The 18,096-nt window shown below is 32.8% G+C and overlaps 1 pseudogene; it reads right to left on the bottom strand.

The window, feature by feature from the left end:
- The window catches only part of LOC140450866 (cytochrome P450 9e2-like), a 36,333-nt pseudogene extending 19,378 nt beyond the window's left edge, over positions 1-16,955 (bottom strand).
- Positions 16,956-18,096: the final 1,141 nt, after the last annotated feature.

The raw sequence follows: 18,096 nt of genomic DNA, 5'->3' as shown, positions 1-18,096 counted from the left end.
GGTTTTCTTGAAAACCATTGTTTTGGCGACGTTTCGGCAAGGTCTCACTTGCCATTCTCAAGCCTGGTGGATCTACTTCTCGTCGTTACTCGATTAGTACTACTCGATTAGACCAGTACTAATCTTTTAAAAAAAAAATTTTTAAAAAAAAAAAGGAAAAATTTTGTCTCCGCCCTAAATAAAAATACTCCACCATCAACTTTATGGAATCTTCTTCTTCTTCCTTTGCCCTATCCGTTTCGGACGTTGGCTATTAACAAGGCTATTTTGACTTTGTTTACTTCTTCTTCTTCAGTGCCTTATCCGGTCCGGATGTTGGCGATCATCAAGGCTATCATGGTTTTGTTGACTGCTCTGCGAAACAGCTCCGCTGAGGTCATCCCAAACCATTGTCGGAGATTTTTCAACCACGACATACGACGGCGTCCCGGTCCTCTTCTGCCAAATACTTTACCCTGCATAACAAGTTGAACTTTGTTTGAACTTTGTTGAACTTTGTTTACGGCACCTCTGAACAGTTCGGTCGATGTTAGTCCGAACCATTGTCGCAGGTTATGCATCCATGAGTGTCGTCTTCTTCCCGGTCCCCTCCTACTGTCGATTCTTCCTTGGACTATTAACTGTAGCAGTCGGTACTTAGTATGCCTCATGACATGTCCGAAGTACTCAAGCTTCCGTTTCTTTACGGTGAAGATTATTTCTTTGCTTTTGCCTATTCTCTGCATTACTTCCACGTTAGTGATGTGGTCTGTCCAGGATATCCGAAGAATACGGCGATATATCCACAGTTCAAAGGATTCTAGTTTCTTCAGGGTGGCTTCCGTTGTGGTCCATGCCTCTGCTCCATCGAACAAGACCGGGAAGACATAACACTTGACCAGTCTTAATTTTAGTTTCATTGAGATTTTGCTTGTGAACACCTATGAACCACTTTTTCATATTGTTGAACGCGTTTCGCGCTTTTTCAATTCGTGATCTTATTTCTGTTGACTGGTCCCATTTTGTGTTAACTGTGGTTCCAAGGTATGTGTATGTTTCCACTTGTTCTATTTTTCGGTTGTTTAATGTCAATTGCATCGGAGGTTGTTGTGTTCTGCTGATGAGCATGCATTTAGCCAGTAATCAAGCCAGGAAAATAAACAGAAAACCAATATTGAACACAAAATGCTTTGACACTACATTAGAGAAAGAATTTTTTGATCAAATAACACCACCATCTGTTATACCACGGGAAATTACAATACATTCTACAAATAACGAAAAGGAATTTTTACTAGAACCATTTAATATTACTGAATTAGAGTATGCACTCAAAAACAGAAATAATTTAAGTCCAGGATTGGATAATATTAAATATCCTATGATTCAGTTTCTTCCAAAAATTGCGAAACTATTTTTATTGGATATATTCAATGACATAATTATCAATAATTCAGTTATTCATGAATTTAAAGATGTAATTATTATTCCTATTCTCAAACCAGGAAAAATTCCCAATTTATCCGAGTCATACAGACCCATTTCCCTGATGTCTTGTGTACTAAAAACATTAGAACGAATGATCAAACATAGACTGGAATGGTGGTTAGATAAGAAGTACTTTCAGACCTTCAATTTGGATAAAAAAAAGGATGTGGTACTATAGATGCTCTTGCTATATTAGTAACGGACATTCGGGATACATTTTCCAATAATACATACCTACCCACAATATGTTTGGACATAGAAGGTGCTTATAATAACGTTTGTATGGACATCCTTATGGAAAAAATGATTAGAAATTTTCATATACCAGCTACATTAGTGAAAACCATTCTCAACTTTTACACTTGCAAAAAAATTTATTTGAGATCAAATAACAATAAACTTATAGGTCCTCGATATAACAACCTAGGACTTCCACAAGGGTCAGTTTTGAACCCTTTATTATTTAATCTATATACATCTGATGTGCACAATGTCTTTCTAGTAAATAACAGTCTTAATATAATACATTATGCTGATGATTTTCTTATATATTTATCTTCCAAAACATACGAAAAGTGCATACAAATTTTGGGAAAAATGGACGACTACTCCAATAGCTGGTTTAAAGAAAATGGGTTCGAAATAGTACCAAGTAAATCTAGTATATGTATTTTCACGAGGCATAATCTTCCAAAAATAGAAAAGTTAACAGTGAACAGTCGGGAATATAATTTCTGTCCTTCAATTTAATACTTAGGGATGATTCTTGACCGTAAATTAACTTGGAAGTTACACATTGACTTTATGTTAAATATATGTAATAAGGGATTAAATTTCCTTAAAGTAATTTCTAAAACTTGGTGGGGAGCCGATGTAGAAGCTGCGTTACATTTTTATCGATCGTAAATAAGATCAATCATAGATTATGGATGTGTTTTGTATAGTTCAGCAGCTAAGTATATCTTGGGGAAAATAGACGAATTTCAAAATACAATATTACGTATTTACCTAGGTACTATGAAATCAACTCCAACCAATTCGTTATATGTTGAAGCACTAGAATTTCCACTCAAATATAGAAGAGAATATCTTAGTCAAAAATTTCTGATTAATATTCGTCATAGAAACCTCACTCTTTACTACAGTATTAGCAAACTGAATAATGCAGATTTAACAAATAAATATTGGATCCACAAAAATTCTCCTCCACTTTGTGACGCTTTTAGAAATCTCTCAAATTGCAATAACACCAACTCATACACATATTATGATAATTAAAACTTTAAAGAATTTTATGCTTTTTTGCAAACAATTACGGTAATTAACCAAGGTACCATGAAATACTGAGGAATTTATTAGAAAATTGACCAGCATCAACAGTTATTTATACAGACGCATCAAAGTCTTCTCTTGGCACTGGATGCGCTTTTTATATTCCTTCAAAAAGTATAAAAAACATGTTTACTCTGAATCATAATTTTTCAATTTTTACTGCTGAAGATATAGCAATTTATGAAGCATTAAAGTATTTTAAGAATTCCAATGACAACTCCGATATAATTGCATCTGATTCTTTGTCGGTTCTTATAGCCATTGAGACTATAGGGGAGAAGAGGGAGACTTAATCATATGGGAGACTTAATCACTCTTTAAAATTTCAGTAAATAAGCAGCCTAGAATTATAAAACCGGCAACATAGCGTAGCTGTTAGCATGGCAGTAGATCCCATGTAATTTAGTTTTCGTTAGAATACACAACGAAGAGCAAGTGTTTATTACAATTATTTTGTCCCTATCGAGAAGTGTTTTCAGAATTATTACAAATTTATTTTCTTTACTATTTGTTTAGGTGAGTATTTCGTATAATTTTTATTTAACACCATAATCATTTAGTTTACGTTTTGCATAGTTTGCAGTGAGTTCTAGTTTGTTGTCATATTTTTATAGACTAAAATATTAAAATGACCTCTTGGGGGAGACTTGATTCTCATTTTCAAATAAATATTATGACATTAAAAAGATACGTTCACAGACAACGATCCGAAAATGTTGAAATATCCTTCTCTCCTGATTACAAGAGGGCTCAAATATTTACAAATACAAAGGAAAATATGTTTAAAAATTATTTAGATGTTGCCAGCAAATTACACCATGGCCTTACAAGAAAATAAGCAAAAAAACTGCCGTACGAGTTTGCCGTAAGAAATAGTAAAAAAATACCTGCTTCGTGGAATAAACATAAGCAAGCCAGTTACGACTGGTTATACAGATGTCTGAAGAGGATGAACTCCTTATCACTACGCTCTCCGGAAGCAACTAGTCTCTCTAGAGCAACTAGTTTCAACACAAATTATGTATCAAAATTTTTCGGAAATTTAAAGACAGTTCTTGAAAACCATGGAATTGGACTAGAACCAATTTGGAGCGTGGACGAAACTGGACTTTCCACTGTCCATAAGCCAAAGAAGATCATTGCATGCAAAGGTGAAAAGTACGTTGGTAAAATTACGTCAGGGGAACGTGGAGCAACAGTAACTGTTTGTTGTGCAATCAATGCAATTGAAAACCATATACCGCCTTTTATGGTTTTTCCTCGAAAACTTTGGCAAGATCGCATGATTGATAATAGCCCACAGGGACCACCGGCGTAGTTTATGAAAGTGGATGGATGACGGCTTCTAATTTTATCAAATTTTTGGAACATTTTAAAAAACACGTAAAGGCGACTACCGACAATAAATGTTTAATCCAAATGGACAATCATGATAGCCACGTTACTCTCGAAGCCATAACGTATGCCAAAGAACACGGAATAATTCTTCTTACCATACCACCACACACGTCGCATAAGCTCCAGGCATTAGACAGGAGTGTATTTGTATTTGAATATACGAAGTCGGAGGATGCTTAGCTTACGCTTTCCCGTTAGAATTTACTCCACGTAATATTGAAAGCGGATTTAGAATTACGGGTATATGGCCTTTCAATTCCAATATTTTTACCGATGAAGATTTTATGTCGGCGTTATGTTACAGATCGCGAAGATCCGGAAAATAATTCCACTTTATCTCAGTTTGATGTACAACACCAGCAATAGATAACAATAACGAACCCTCCACTTCTACTGGCACTTTCACCACCCCTGAAATAATTAGACCATCTTCCTCAACTGGATCGATTTCACATAATCAACAACTACGACGAACACTAATACAGAACAAAAAGCAGCCTTCTACTTCTATTGGTACTTTTTTACCACACCTCACAGATCAGATCCTGTAAATGGAGATACTTCACAAAATGATCAGCTACAACAAACATCAATGGAACACAATAACCAGCCTTTCACTTCTGCCACTTTTAGTAGCCCAGAAATGATCAGACCTCATCCTAAAGCCGGGTCCAGGACTTCAAAAAGGGTAGAAAGCGAGCAACTACGAAAATTCTCACAGCTACACCAGAAAAACTTGCGCTTGAAGCTGAAGTCAGAGCTAAAGAAGAAAAAAAAATTAGAAAAAAAAGGTCAAAGTAAGAGCACTTAAAAAAATGACTAAACAAAAACTTAAGGATAACTTAAGTAGAGACAGATACTGAATGTGGATCAGAAGCAGAAGGTGACGAGTTTGAATTAAGTGTGCAATATTGGATAATTGTAAGCTTTATCTCCGAAAGAAACTTGGTCCATCGTTACGTAGGATAGATAACGGGAAAAAAGAACGAGGATTTAAAAAAATCAAATTTGCCCAAAAAAAAAAAGATGACAAAACCTTTAAGTGGCCAGAAAAAGAAGACATGGGTGAAGTCGTACGTGACTAAATTTTAAAAAAGTTACCGACTTTTAGGAGCTACAGTAACCGCATAGGATGTTTTGTCTTTCCTAAATCACTGAGAATGTTCAATATTCAACAATAATGTTTCTTTCACTTTTATAACTTTTTGAATATAATTTTCTGTCAGAAAGTGTTTCTATTTTTAATAATATTTGTTATGTCATAACTGAGTAAAGTTAGTTTTCAGCATCCAATTTTTGGTTTTATTTTAATATTGTAAATATGGGAAGGTATAATCAAGTCACCCATACACAAGGATCAAGTCTCCCGAAGTATGGGGAGACATGATTAGTTTTTCTCTATTACTAGATTCTACAAAAACTCGTTATTTATTAGCAGTATATTTTTCGGGTGTATAACACCCAAAACTTTGATAAATTTGTAATGTTCCACTAAATTATCAAGGTTCTAAATCGGTTATAAAAAAAGTTATCTGAAAAAATGTAACGGTGGGATCAAGTCTCCCTCTTTTCCCCTATCTTTTCCTAACAAAAGCACAAATTTTTCCATCCTTCTAATCAAAAAAAATATTTTTGAATTACATCAGGAACAAGGAACAGTTAGATTTTTGTGGATTAAAGCTCACATAGGCATTGAGCATAATAAGTATGTAGATATATTAGCTAAGAAAGCCATTGATTCTGGTGCGAAAACAGATTATAAGCTCTGTATCCCAGATTTATTTGTAACAATCAACAATATTGTAAACAATCAGTGAAAACAAGAATATCATGAATACAGTCAACACTCTAAATCACAATATGCACTCATACAACCCTCAATACCGAGTGAATTTTGGTTTAAAAATTACTCTGTTCCACGTAGATACATTACATCTATTATCACAATGAAATCAGGACACGCATGTTATCCGGCTCATCTGGCAAAACTTAAAATTGTAAATTCCAATTTATGCGAAGTTTATCAAAAAGAAGCTGATTTAAACCACATTTTCTTTGAATGTACAAAATATATACAGCAAACTGACGACTTTTAAAGTCGAAAAATTTAATCAAACATAAAATCCTTCCACCCTATAACATTTGTTACCTTTTGTCATTAAATAACAAAAATGTATATAACTACTTAACAAAATTTATTTCGAAAAGTAACCTCAATTTGTAAGTTCAGTCAAAAAAATAGTAACCTTTGTTTTATCCCATTTGTTTTAAACCTACTATCCGTGAACCTTTTATAGTTTGTGTTTTAATTTATGTCTTGATGGGTCCCTAGACCAGAAGCGAGTAATCATGTTTATTTTCTTTTCTTTCCTTTGGGAAGAACTTCAAAAAGTAGTGATAATAAATTATAATAAATTCTGTGGTAAATAAAAAATAAATAAAAATAAAGTTTAAAAACAAAAGTTTTCGGTCGGTGTTTTATTGTTAGATAAAATAAATTTTGTACAATCCGAATCCATCAACTATTTATTGTACAAACACCGTTTTATTGTGACTACGCAGTATCTGCCAGTAATCCGATATCGTCTGCATATCTTATCTTGTTTATTAATCTTCTAATACATTCATGGATTCTCTAAATATATTTTCAGAGTATAATATGTTAAATAGGGTTGGTAACAGTAAGGAACCCTGTCCAACTAATTTTTCGACTTTGAAGATCTCAAAGAGTCAATTCCACTAATTTCACCAGTAATAATTATTTTTAAATCAATTTTAAAATAAATTTATGCAAAAATTGTTTTCTTCGTTATAATCATAACTGTTAATAATTGTATTTAACATCCGGGAGGAGATAAATCAAGTTTATAATTATTGGCAAAATCTAATCTGATCACTTAACGGAAGATTAGATAGACTAAGTATTTTAAGTCAATGGGACAGTGATAAAATATTAATAATTCAATAATTTATGTTAATGTTAATACAATAGACATGTTACGACCCTCTATGGTAACTTACCCTTCTTGGCTTCCATAAGAAGATGAATCATATCGGGCCGAAATATATTGTGTTTTTCTCTAGTTTCTATATTTTCCATAACTATTTGTTTAAAGAAATTTAAGATATTCTGGGAAATAATAGGTATTCCAATGGCCTAAAAAATTGATCTTAAATATTCGAGTAGGTGTACGGTATGTATGCATCACCATACTATTTTCACTAAATTTTTTCTATACCTACTTTAAATATTTTTGGAAACATCAAGGCGAAAAACATTGTCAGTTTTCTTCTTGGGCTGGGAGTAATAAGTTCGGTTCCCATTGAAAAAAATTCGTTATTTTCATTATTGAAACTATCACAATTAATTCCAAAAGCGCATGTTGCGATTACATCATTCGAGAACATAGTAAATTCTTTTTTAAACTCTATTTCCTCAGTGTTCATGTCATAAAGATGCTTTGTAAAGTTTATAGCAGTTTCTAAAATATGTGTGTGATAATTTATATTACTTTAAGAAATATGTAAAATCTGTCAATACCTTCTATAAAAGCGTACATTCCCTTCATTTTTGAGCTGGTAAAGGCCGGTGACAAAGTTGACCTCATGTCTTTCCATCTCTCCCCTTGCAGTTCGAACAAATTATTACCTAGAATGGGATCTGATTGAAAGAAGGTAAAGTGGTCTGTAAAATGCTCGAAGTCTTTGATGGTGATTGCTTTTATGAGGTCTAGGTCTCTGACGAAAAGTGTCGGTTTGAGTAACATTTCCAAAATACCTGTAACAGGTTAATACGTAAAATGCAAGATATGTAGATCTAAAACTATTTTATTGTGGCAATTTATATTCTATGTAATATTTGGATGGAAATGGTTCACAAGCTATAAACTATAAATTACACTCTTTATTATTTGACGTTTTGGTTTTCAGATCTGAAACTGATCACAAAATTCAATTTTTTATTAAAAAAACCATATATATATATATATATATATATATATATATATATATATATATATATATATATATATATATATATGTATATATATATATATATACATAAATTGTCTACTTTCCTTAAAAAGTGACGATAAAGAAATAATAAAAAAAAAAACAAAAATAAGGAAACAGAATTGTAAAGATAATAATTAGAATCTATAGCCAGAAAAATGTTGCAGTACGAACAATTTATAATAGAGTGCCTTCGAAAAAAACATTATTAGACGTTTATTTACACAAACAAACAAAACTTAAATCAGATAACGAACATACTGTACAGTACATCGTACAAACCTTCAAAACATCGACGGTGACATAAAATATGAAAGTATCAAACTCTTTAGACGTCTCCAGTGATAGCAAAGGAGCTTAAACAATGCAAATATATAACTAACAGCGAACTACTCGAAGAGTTCCCTAGCTTTGAGTATCTTGGAGAAGACATATCTAGCTAAGTATTCCTTAACGATAATGTGAGGAAACAAGGAAATAGAACGGTTTATGTATCAGGAGGTCTGAAAAATGGTAGATGGTAGAATACTGGTATATTATTAAATGGAACAGTATACATAGGTATATGTAGATCATATGTTAGACCAATAAAGGTGTTTACGAAAGAAACTAGAGCCGATATAGCAGATACAAAAAATACTTAAAACATATATTCGGATCTCTGTTACATCCAGAATATTGTATGACGACCAAGAGAGACAAGACTGTAGTGAAACGACGTATTAAACGAATTGATAATACGAGACCACAATAACAAGGAATTAAAAACCGACAGAACCAGACCTAAAGGGACGACCATTATAAGTAAGTAATGATAATAAATTGCGAATGTAGAAATTCGAAAATTTCTATCGACCAAACCAAAATTCAGGTTTTTGCTTAATCTGTGTGGTATGGCGATAATGGCTTCAGTATGGATGCTCTAGTGACATCTGATAATGAATCGTGAAAGTAGAAATCCGAGCATTTCTATTGACGAAACTAAAATTGAGATTTTTGCTTTAATCTGTGCGTTCTATAAATGTGCAAGGCAAAACAGACCATGCTAAATGTAAGGGAGATAGCTTTGAGTATCTTGGAGAAGACATATCTAGCTAAGTATTCCTTAACGATAATGTGAGGAAACAAGGAAATAGAACGGTTTATGTATCAGGAGGTCTGAAAAATGGTAGATGGTAGAATACTGGTATATTATTAAATGGAACAGTATACATAGGTATATGTAGATCATATGTTAGACCAATAAAGGTGTTTACGAAAGAAACTAGAGCCGATATAGCAGATACAAAAAATACTTAAAACATATATTCGGATCTCTGTTACATCCAGAATATTGTATGACGACCAAGAGAGACAAGACTGTAGTGAAACGACGTATTAAACGAATTGATAATACGAGACCACAATAACAAGGAATTAAAAACCGACAGAACCAGACCTAAAGGGACGACCATTATAAGTAAGTAATGATAATAAATTGCGAAAGTAGAAATTCGAAAATTTCTATCGACCAAACCAAAATTCAGGTTTTTGCTTAATCTGTGTGGTATGGCGATAATGGCTTCAGTATGGATGCTCTAGTGACATCTGATAATGAATCGTGAAAGTAGAAATCCGAGCATTTCTATTGACGAAACTAAAATTGAGATTTTTGCTTTAATCTGTGCGTTCTATAAATGTGCAAGGCAAAACAGACCATGCTAAATGTAAGGGAGATAGCTTTGAGTATCTTGGAGAAGACATATCTAGCTAAGTATTCCTTAACGATAATGTGAGGAAACAAGGAAATAGAACGGTTTATGTATCAGGAGGTCTGAAAAATGGTAGATGGTAGAATACTGGTATATTATTAAATGGAACAGTATACATAGGTATATGTAGATCATATGTTAGACCAATAAAGGTGTTTACGAAAGAAACTAGAGCCGATATAGCAGATACAAAAAATACTTAAAACATATATTCGGATCTCTGTTACATCCAGAATATTGTATGACGACCAAGAGAGACAAGACTGTAGTGAAACGACGTATTAAACGAATTGATATTACGAGACCACAATAACAAGGAATTAAAAACCGACAGAACCAGACCTAAAGGGACGACCATTATAAGTAAGTAATGATAATAAATTGCGAAAGTAGAAATTCGAAAATTTCTATCGACCAAACCAAAATTCAGGTTTTTGCTTAATCTGTGTGGTATGGCGATAATGGCTTCAGTATGGATGCTCTAGTGACATCTGATAATGAATCGTGAAAGTAGAAATCCGAGCATTTCTATTGACGAAACTAAAATTGAGATTTTTGCTTTAATCTGTGCGTTCTATAAATGTGCAAGGCAAAACAGACCATGCTAAATGTAAGGGAGATATGGAGGATCTAAAAATCCCATCCAACAACATATCTCCTCATCTAAATAAAAATCATTGGCGAATTGGTTTCTAGTACTCATATACATAAATAAAAGAAAGACAGTTAAGATTTGATTTCACGTACTGTGCCTCTGTATATTTGCTTATACGTATTTTATCTTAACAGGAATCATCGAGCGACTGGTACAGAAGCGCTGAACGCGAAAACAAATCTTTTCCGTTGAAAGTAGCAACAATAAAATGGCTTCAATATAGATGATCTAGCGACATCTAATAATGAATCGCGAAAGTAGAAATCAGAAGATTTCTATTGACGAAACTAAAATTCAGAATTTTGCTTTAACCTGTGCCTTCTAAGAATTGCAAGGCAAAACCGAGTATACTAAAAGATGTAAGAGAGATATGGAAAATCTAAATATTGCATTCTTCAACAGATCTCCTCATCTAAGCAAAAATCCTTGGCGAATTGGTTTCTAGTACTTATAAAGAGTTTATCGAAATAAAAGAAAGATAGTTAAGATTTGATTTTACGTATAGTTAAATCAAATATATACCTTCTCGTATTTTATCCTAATAGAATGCACGCTACATTAGAATTCAATTAGAATTGTTCAATTAGATTTCGGCTGTGGGTCTTAATAAATGTAAATGCAAATCATGCGACGAGCAGATAAGTTAGAAATGTAACCATATATTTCTCTTTTAGTTTTTAAATGGTATTAAAAACAAGGGCATCTCAATATTCTATTTAAATTCTTTTATGACTTTAGACTACAAATAATAAAGGAAAGAAAACAATTTTTGCCCATTATCTAACAAAGTAATTTGAACCAAACGAATCAGACTCCAAAAATCAATTACAGCGAAATCCACAAATTTTTAAAAGGTACAATACAACTAGACTACTGTATTAAAATTTTGGCATTAAGAAAGTATAAAATATGAACCTAAACTAGACATTGAAATGAAACATAGGGATCTTGAAATTTTCCAATGCTTAAAGAACAACATATTAAGGTCCATAAGTAACAGCCCAATACATTTTCGTTAATTAGGAAAGATGTTTAAGTCAATCAAATAAGTGACCAAAAGTTATAAGAACACTAAATAGTGAACGAATAAATACACATCCCAACACACTATGAAACTACTTTTCTGACAACAATAATAAACTGGAAGGAGTACATAATATGATTCGAACGAGTACATACTGCTCCGTGAATCAGTGTCTAAATTGGCTATTTATCACTATTAATTATTTAACCATCAGAAACTAATTACTAATAGTTGTGTAAAGTTTTGAACATTAAGAGTAAATTAACCAAAACATATTTAGCTTTGTTGACGTTTTTTGCTATCTTTAACATCGCAGTCCTACAAGTACTGTAAGCTAAAGCTTGTCAAAGCTTTACAAATATTCGTTGCAACTGCTACCTATCATTGAAGTCAAAACTTAATCACAAGCAAACCAAAAGTATTGACTACAAGAGTAACAACTTAATGTTCTCCTTAAGTTAACAAAACCATGTAAAGAAACAACCTCACCAGTAATAATTCAAATTCATATGCAGCGGCTACTACGTCAAAACATTAAGAACCAAACTTATTACTACTTTACTACGTCAAAACCATATGTTAGCCCCAAAAATATATGCTTCGCGAAAGAATTTCTAAAAATTGGATATGCATATACTTAACAAATCCTGAACTTGTTGTTAAATTGTAATCAACTCTGTTGAAGTACCCATAAGAAGACTAGTTACCCCAGCCAAAAGACTCATAATCTCCAACGCTGACCTCTCAATGATCATAATGCTCAAAATATTTTATTTTCACTTTAGTGCAGTGGAACTGCTATAGGTTCTTCACTAGCTTGAAAGGCACACAACAATTATTCAGAAACAGAAGCAGCTATCATCTGTCTTAGAGAAACTAATTTCAAGGAAACACATAAACGTGAGCTTAAAAATGTTTACAAGAGCAAGTGAAGGAACGTCTAGATGTTTACGAACGAGTTAAATGTTTTAATTAGTCAACTACCCAGCCCTTTTATACCTAACGTTGGAGACTTCAACGCTCGTAATACTATGTGGAGCTCTAAGAAAAGATTTGGTAGAGGAAAAATCGTAAAGACCGTATTGAAATGCAAGAATGCTTGGCTGATAAATAATGGAGCTAGGACATATTTTAACATTGCGTCAGAAACTTATTATCGATTTAAGCATATGTGATACCAAGTCCGCCGATTCACTCTCATGGCATATTTCAGAGAACTTGTATGATAGTAACCAATTTTCGATAACTAAAACAAAAAGCAATAAAAAATTGTTTACCATTACTGTCCAACTTGTTTACCGTTACAATCATATTTTATTACTCCAACAATCTAAATATATGGACGAAGCATTAACTATCTTTAATATCTGCATTATTATGGTTGCAGAAAGTCATGTAATAATAATGTCTAATATGATGTTAGATAATCACTACTACTACTACTAAGGATTTCCACAGTTTTCACTGTCTTCCTTCACTCAATCGTTTTCTCCAATTTTCCCTGTCATTCCAGTCTCCATCTTGCAGGGTTCTTTTCTCCATAGCCTCGTCGATTTCATCTCTGAATGACCTTCGGGGTCTTCCTCTCTTTCTTCTTCCAATCGGGCTCCATTCTGTGATTTTGTTTATCCAGCGTCCTCTGTCCGCTCTTCTGACGTGGACGTACCAGGATAGTCTCTTCTCCTCTATATAGTCGATTATGTCTGATTGCATTCCCATTCTCCGCTTAATCTCTGCGTTTTCAATTCTGTCTCTTTTTGTAAGTCTACAGCTTCTCCTCAGGAACTCCATTTCTACTGCTCTTATTCTACCTCTATTTCTCTTGTTTATTGTCCAGTTTTCGGACCCATAAGTCAGGATACTTCTTGTCAGGGTGTTATATATTCTCTTTTTTGTCTTTATCGTAATGTTCTTATCCCACAACACTGAGTTTAGTTGTCTTATACAGTTTCTTGTTTGTCTCAGTCTGTTGTTTATATCTTCTTCTGTTGTTCCCTGGTTCGATATTATGGTTCCTAAATACTTGAATTTATCTGTTCCATTTATTTGTCTTCCCTCGTCTATCTCTAGGTTTCTCATATCCTTGTTTTCTGTTGTTAGGTATTCGGTTTTCTCTAAGTTTATTTCCATTCCGTTGTTTTTATATTCTTCTTCTAGTTTTCTGAGCATAAAGCTGAGATCTTCTTCATCTTGTGCGATGACTACTTGATCGTCGGCAAAACTTAAGGTGTATAGGTATTCGTCTCTTACTGGTATGCCCATTCCTTCGCACTTTCTCCTCCATGGTTTGAGTGTCTTTTCCAAGAATATTTTAAACAGAGTAGGGGACGTAGCACACTTGTAGAAGTCCTTTTGTCGTCTTAAATGGATTGTAGGCTTTATTTCCACATTTAATAGCTACTTTGTTTTCTTTGTATAGTGCTTTAACTGCTTTTATTAGTGTTTGTCGGATTCCGAGATCATTCATTGCTTTCCATAATTTGACTCTAGTCATATGCTTTCTTTAGATCAACAAAGGCCAGATGGACCGGTCTACCTTTTGCCATTTTCTTCTCTATCAGTTGTTCTAATGTGTACGTATGATCTAGGCATGATTTTCCTACTGTGAACCCTGCTTGGTCTTCTCCAATTTTTCCTATTATTTCAGTTTCTAGTTTTTCTTTAATAATTTTCCCGTAAAGTCTACCTACCGACGATATTATACTAATTCCTCTATAGTTTTCACATTTTTTCCTGTTTCCTTTCTTATGTATGGATGTGATGTATGCTTAGATAATCAAAAAATAGTAAAAAATATGGATAAAAGTGTTTAGGAAAGGAAATTCAGGTCTAAACTCGAACAGAATGAAAGTCCAAATGACCAAAATGAATAAATTCCTCTTGCTCCCTAAATTAATAGGCACGACATTGTCACTATCAACCTTCCTCTTACACAAAAATAATTAGCACTAATACTAACTTCTTGTACAAACTCTGTCTTTGGACCAGACAATATCCTAAATTATACTCATCAAAAATTGGTCTCACCTCAGCCTCGAAACACTGCTAAATCTTTATAAGAGGCTGTGATATACTCAGAAATTATCCAGCCTTTGGCGTGAATCAATTATCATATTAATGAAAAACTCGATCTACCTGCAAACTTAATAAAATCATATAGGCCTATCTTCCTAACCTGTTCATTATAAAAGCTATTCGAGAAAATCATTAATTTAAAATTAACATGTCTTCTTGAAAAAGGTGCTATAATTGACGTAGCACAATGATTATACAATTGACGTAGCACAATCTGGTTTTAGACATTAACGTTTACATCTTGATAATGTATTGCTATTTCAAACAAAAATAGCTTCCGCGTTCGAATAAACAAAGTCAGATCGTTACTGTCTTTGATAGAAGGAGCTTTCTATATTATGTCGAGCCAAGCGATTCTTTAAATCTTCGTCAATTCAAGATAACAGGAAATATTTACTTCTAAAGAACATTTTACAATAAATAACGTTTAACGTGAAACAAATGGCGAAATATGAGCGACATATGGGCAAATAATGGAGTATCACAAGGTTCTGTAGTGAGTACAACACTCCTCATTCTTGCAATAAATAATATTTGTTCGAGTATTTGTCTACCATTCAAACTCTTAATATGCACATATGACCTCATTTTATATTGTCAAGAAAAAAGTACAACCGCCACATACAACGTACTCCATGTAGGTCAACTTAGCGAATGGGTCAAAAAATCGGATTAGCTCTTTCAACCAATAAGTTGAATTTGATACTGTTTAGCAGAAGATCCTGAAACCAAAGTCCAATTATCACCCCTAAAGAAACTTCATTACAACCTGTTACTCAACACAAAATACTTGGTTTACAAATTTATAGTGAGTTAACTTGGAAATAGCATATTAGTTTAGTAAAGGGAAATACTACCAAGTGACTCAATATCACCCAGGTACTATCACAGTATATATGGAGTGCGGATAAAAGTATCTTAGTTAATGACTATTATAGAACTTTAATATGCTCAAAACTGGACTATGGTAGCTTGATATACATTTAAATCTAATTTAAAGCCGATGAACTCTGTACACAACTCTGTATTGTGAGGCAAATTAATCACCTCTTTGGATTCGATGAGAGTATCTTTTACAGTCTTACTTTGCTTATGTATCCAAAAATTTATTAAATTCAGTCAATCGTTTAATTACTTCAACATTGGCCTCCGGAGACCCTTCGAAGAATGTAATTAATTATAGATATTCAAAAATCAACTCTAAGAAAAACCAACGACCTTACAAAAACACATCTCTTCCTAATCTCGGATACCAATCCTTGAAATAGACCAATCCCACATTCAACTACTTCCCTTTTGGCATACAGTAAGCACAAAACTTTAAGCCTTCTCATAAGTTAACGCTTCAAAAGAAATCATAACCAGGAACCAATAATTCCAAAAATTTTTGTATACGGATACTTCCAAACGCAGAATAAACGCCGGTACCGAATTTATACAGCGTATACACTGTCGACTCAAATGTATTTTTAGTAAAACATCCTTATCGAGTATCCTCGTTATGTGAAACAGAGAATACAATGCAAAAGTCAAATATTAAACACATTTTAAACTCAGTCGATCAATTCTTTAATCTAATTGGTTTCGTGAGAAACACTCAGTTATTTGACAGAATATGAGACTTTGTTTTTCACTTACTTTTCGTCTAATGACTAGAATTCACTGACTAGAAGTTAGTGATAAAACTATAGTATTTAGTCTAATGTTCTTATTTAAGGTTTGTAGATTAACTGTAGCAATTAGTAATATGTCCTTAATGTAATGCTTATATACGATATTGTTTGTGTCAATGGCCATTGCAGCCAAGACACAATAATTTAAATAAAAAATAATAATAAACAGAAGTTAAAATATTTTAAATCAGATAACCTGATAGACTAATGTTTAAATAAAGTCACTCGTATTTTTAGTTTTTAGCAAAAGTTCAAGAAGAAGCCCACTATAAATTAATAACTTGTAGCTGCTAAATAACAAAAGAAGATTCCTCACTGAAAAAAGATCATAATATGTTTTATGTATAAAAACACTAAAATTTCTTATTACCTTATACTTAGATAATTATATTACTATCAGTAGAAAAATGTTTCTTGATTTGACTCACCTTCGACTAGGATATTTCCTGTACAAATCAAGCGTTGCATCAAAAAATGATTTTCCACTAATCACTGTACTCAGAAAACTTCTCAGCGCACTCAAATGAAACACTTTCTTCTCTTTCCAATAGTTCATAGGTTTGATGAAGAATAAATAATATAAAAATATACAAATAAAAAAAAATACGAGTAACAGTGCTGTCATTTTCGTTAGTAATACAAAATCAGTCTTCTTGATATTTCAAAATCATTTCGCACTTTAATTCAAATTATTAATACTCGTTTGCCATGACTGACAGAATGTTGTCTGTCAACCTCGAATTATCATCTCGCTTACTACCGCATGTGTTATTGGATGTTATTATTTTGTTATTTTTATTGTGTAAAAAAGCAATTATTAACGTTGCGTGAACTTTGTTGTAATATTAAGAGATGCGCATTAACTGGTCATATCGTTTAAATAGTATTCATTAGAAATACTGTTAATGGTAAGGATTTAAGGTAAAAAATGTATTTAGCGGATATTATACCAACTGTCCCATCAGAATATAAAAACAGTCTTCTTGAATTATCTTCAAGATATAAATTTACTCAAGGACTTTTTAACACTAGAAAGTCGGAGGGGCCAATTTGGCCCCTGTTGCGATTTGAAGTTATTGTAGTTATTTTATTTGACACAATAATAATTTCATATTTTATGACTTTTAATATTTTGATACAAAGTCTTATTTAACGCAAAAAAATATTGTTTACTAAATTTATTAAATGGATTTTCTAACAAACCTACCATAGAAGTCTGAAGGGGCCAAACTGGCCCTGTATTAATTATTATCGTTTTCTCGGAAATTTGACGATTTCTTTTAACTTTCTGTCGGATAGATAAAATTATGTTTATGTACGTTTATTCCTAGAAGGTATTTTGTTACATACTGTTTGTTCCTTGAAAGTATTTTGTTTATTGAGCGGTTTATTAGGTTCTGCTGACTCTCGTTTCTAGAATATTGAAACATTCGTTTAATTGTGAAAATTCAAGACGACTGTAAAGATGTCTCGTCGTGGACTATCAGAGCTTCAACTTCTTGAAGAAATACGAAAAATACAAGAAGATGTTTCGGGAGGTGAATCTGAATTTGCAGAAAATAATGAGTCAGACGATGAACAATACGTACCACCACAAAATAATGATTCAAGTGACTCTGATGCTTCAGAGCAGTTAGAAAGTTTTATTGTACAAGACTCACCAATTTATGTAAACACTGCTTCTACAACTCAACAGTACGAGTCAGCTAA

Source organism: Diabrotica undecimpunctata, chromosome 1, assembly GCF_040954645.1.
Source record: "Diabrotica undecimpunctata isolate CICGRU chromosome 1, icDiaUnde3, whole genome shotgun sequence".
Taxonomy (NCBI): domain Eukaryota; kingdom Metazoa; phylum Arthropoda; class Insecta; order Coleoptera; family Chrysomelidae; genus Diabrotica; species Diabrotica undecimpunctata.
This window is presented reverse-complemented; position numbering and strand designations above follow the sequence as displayed.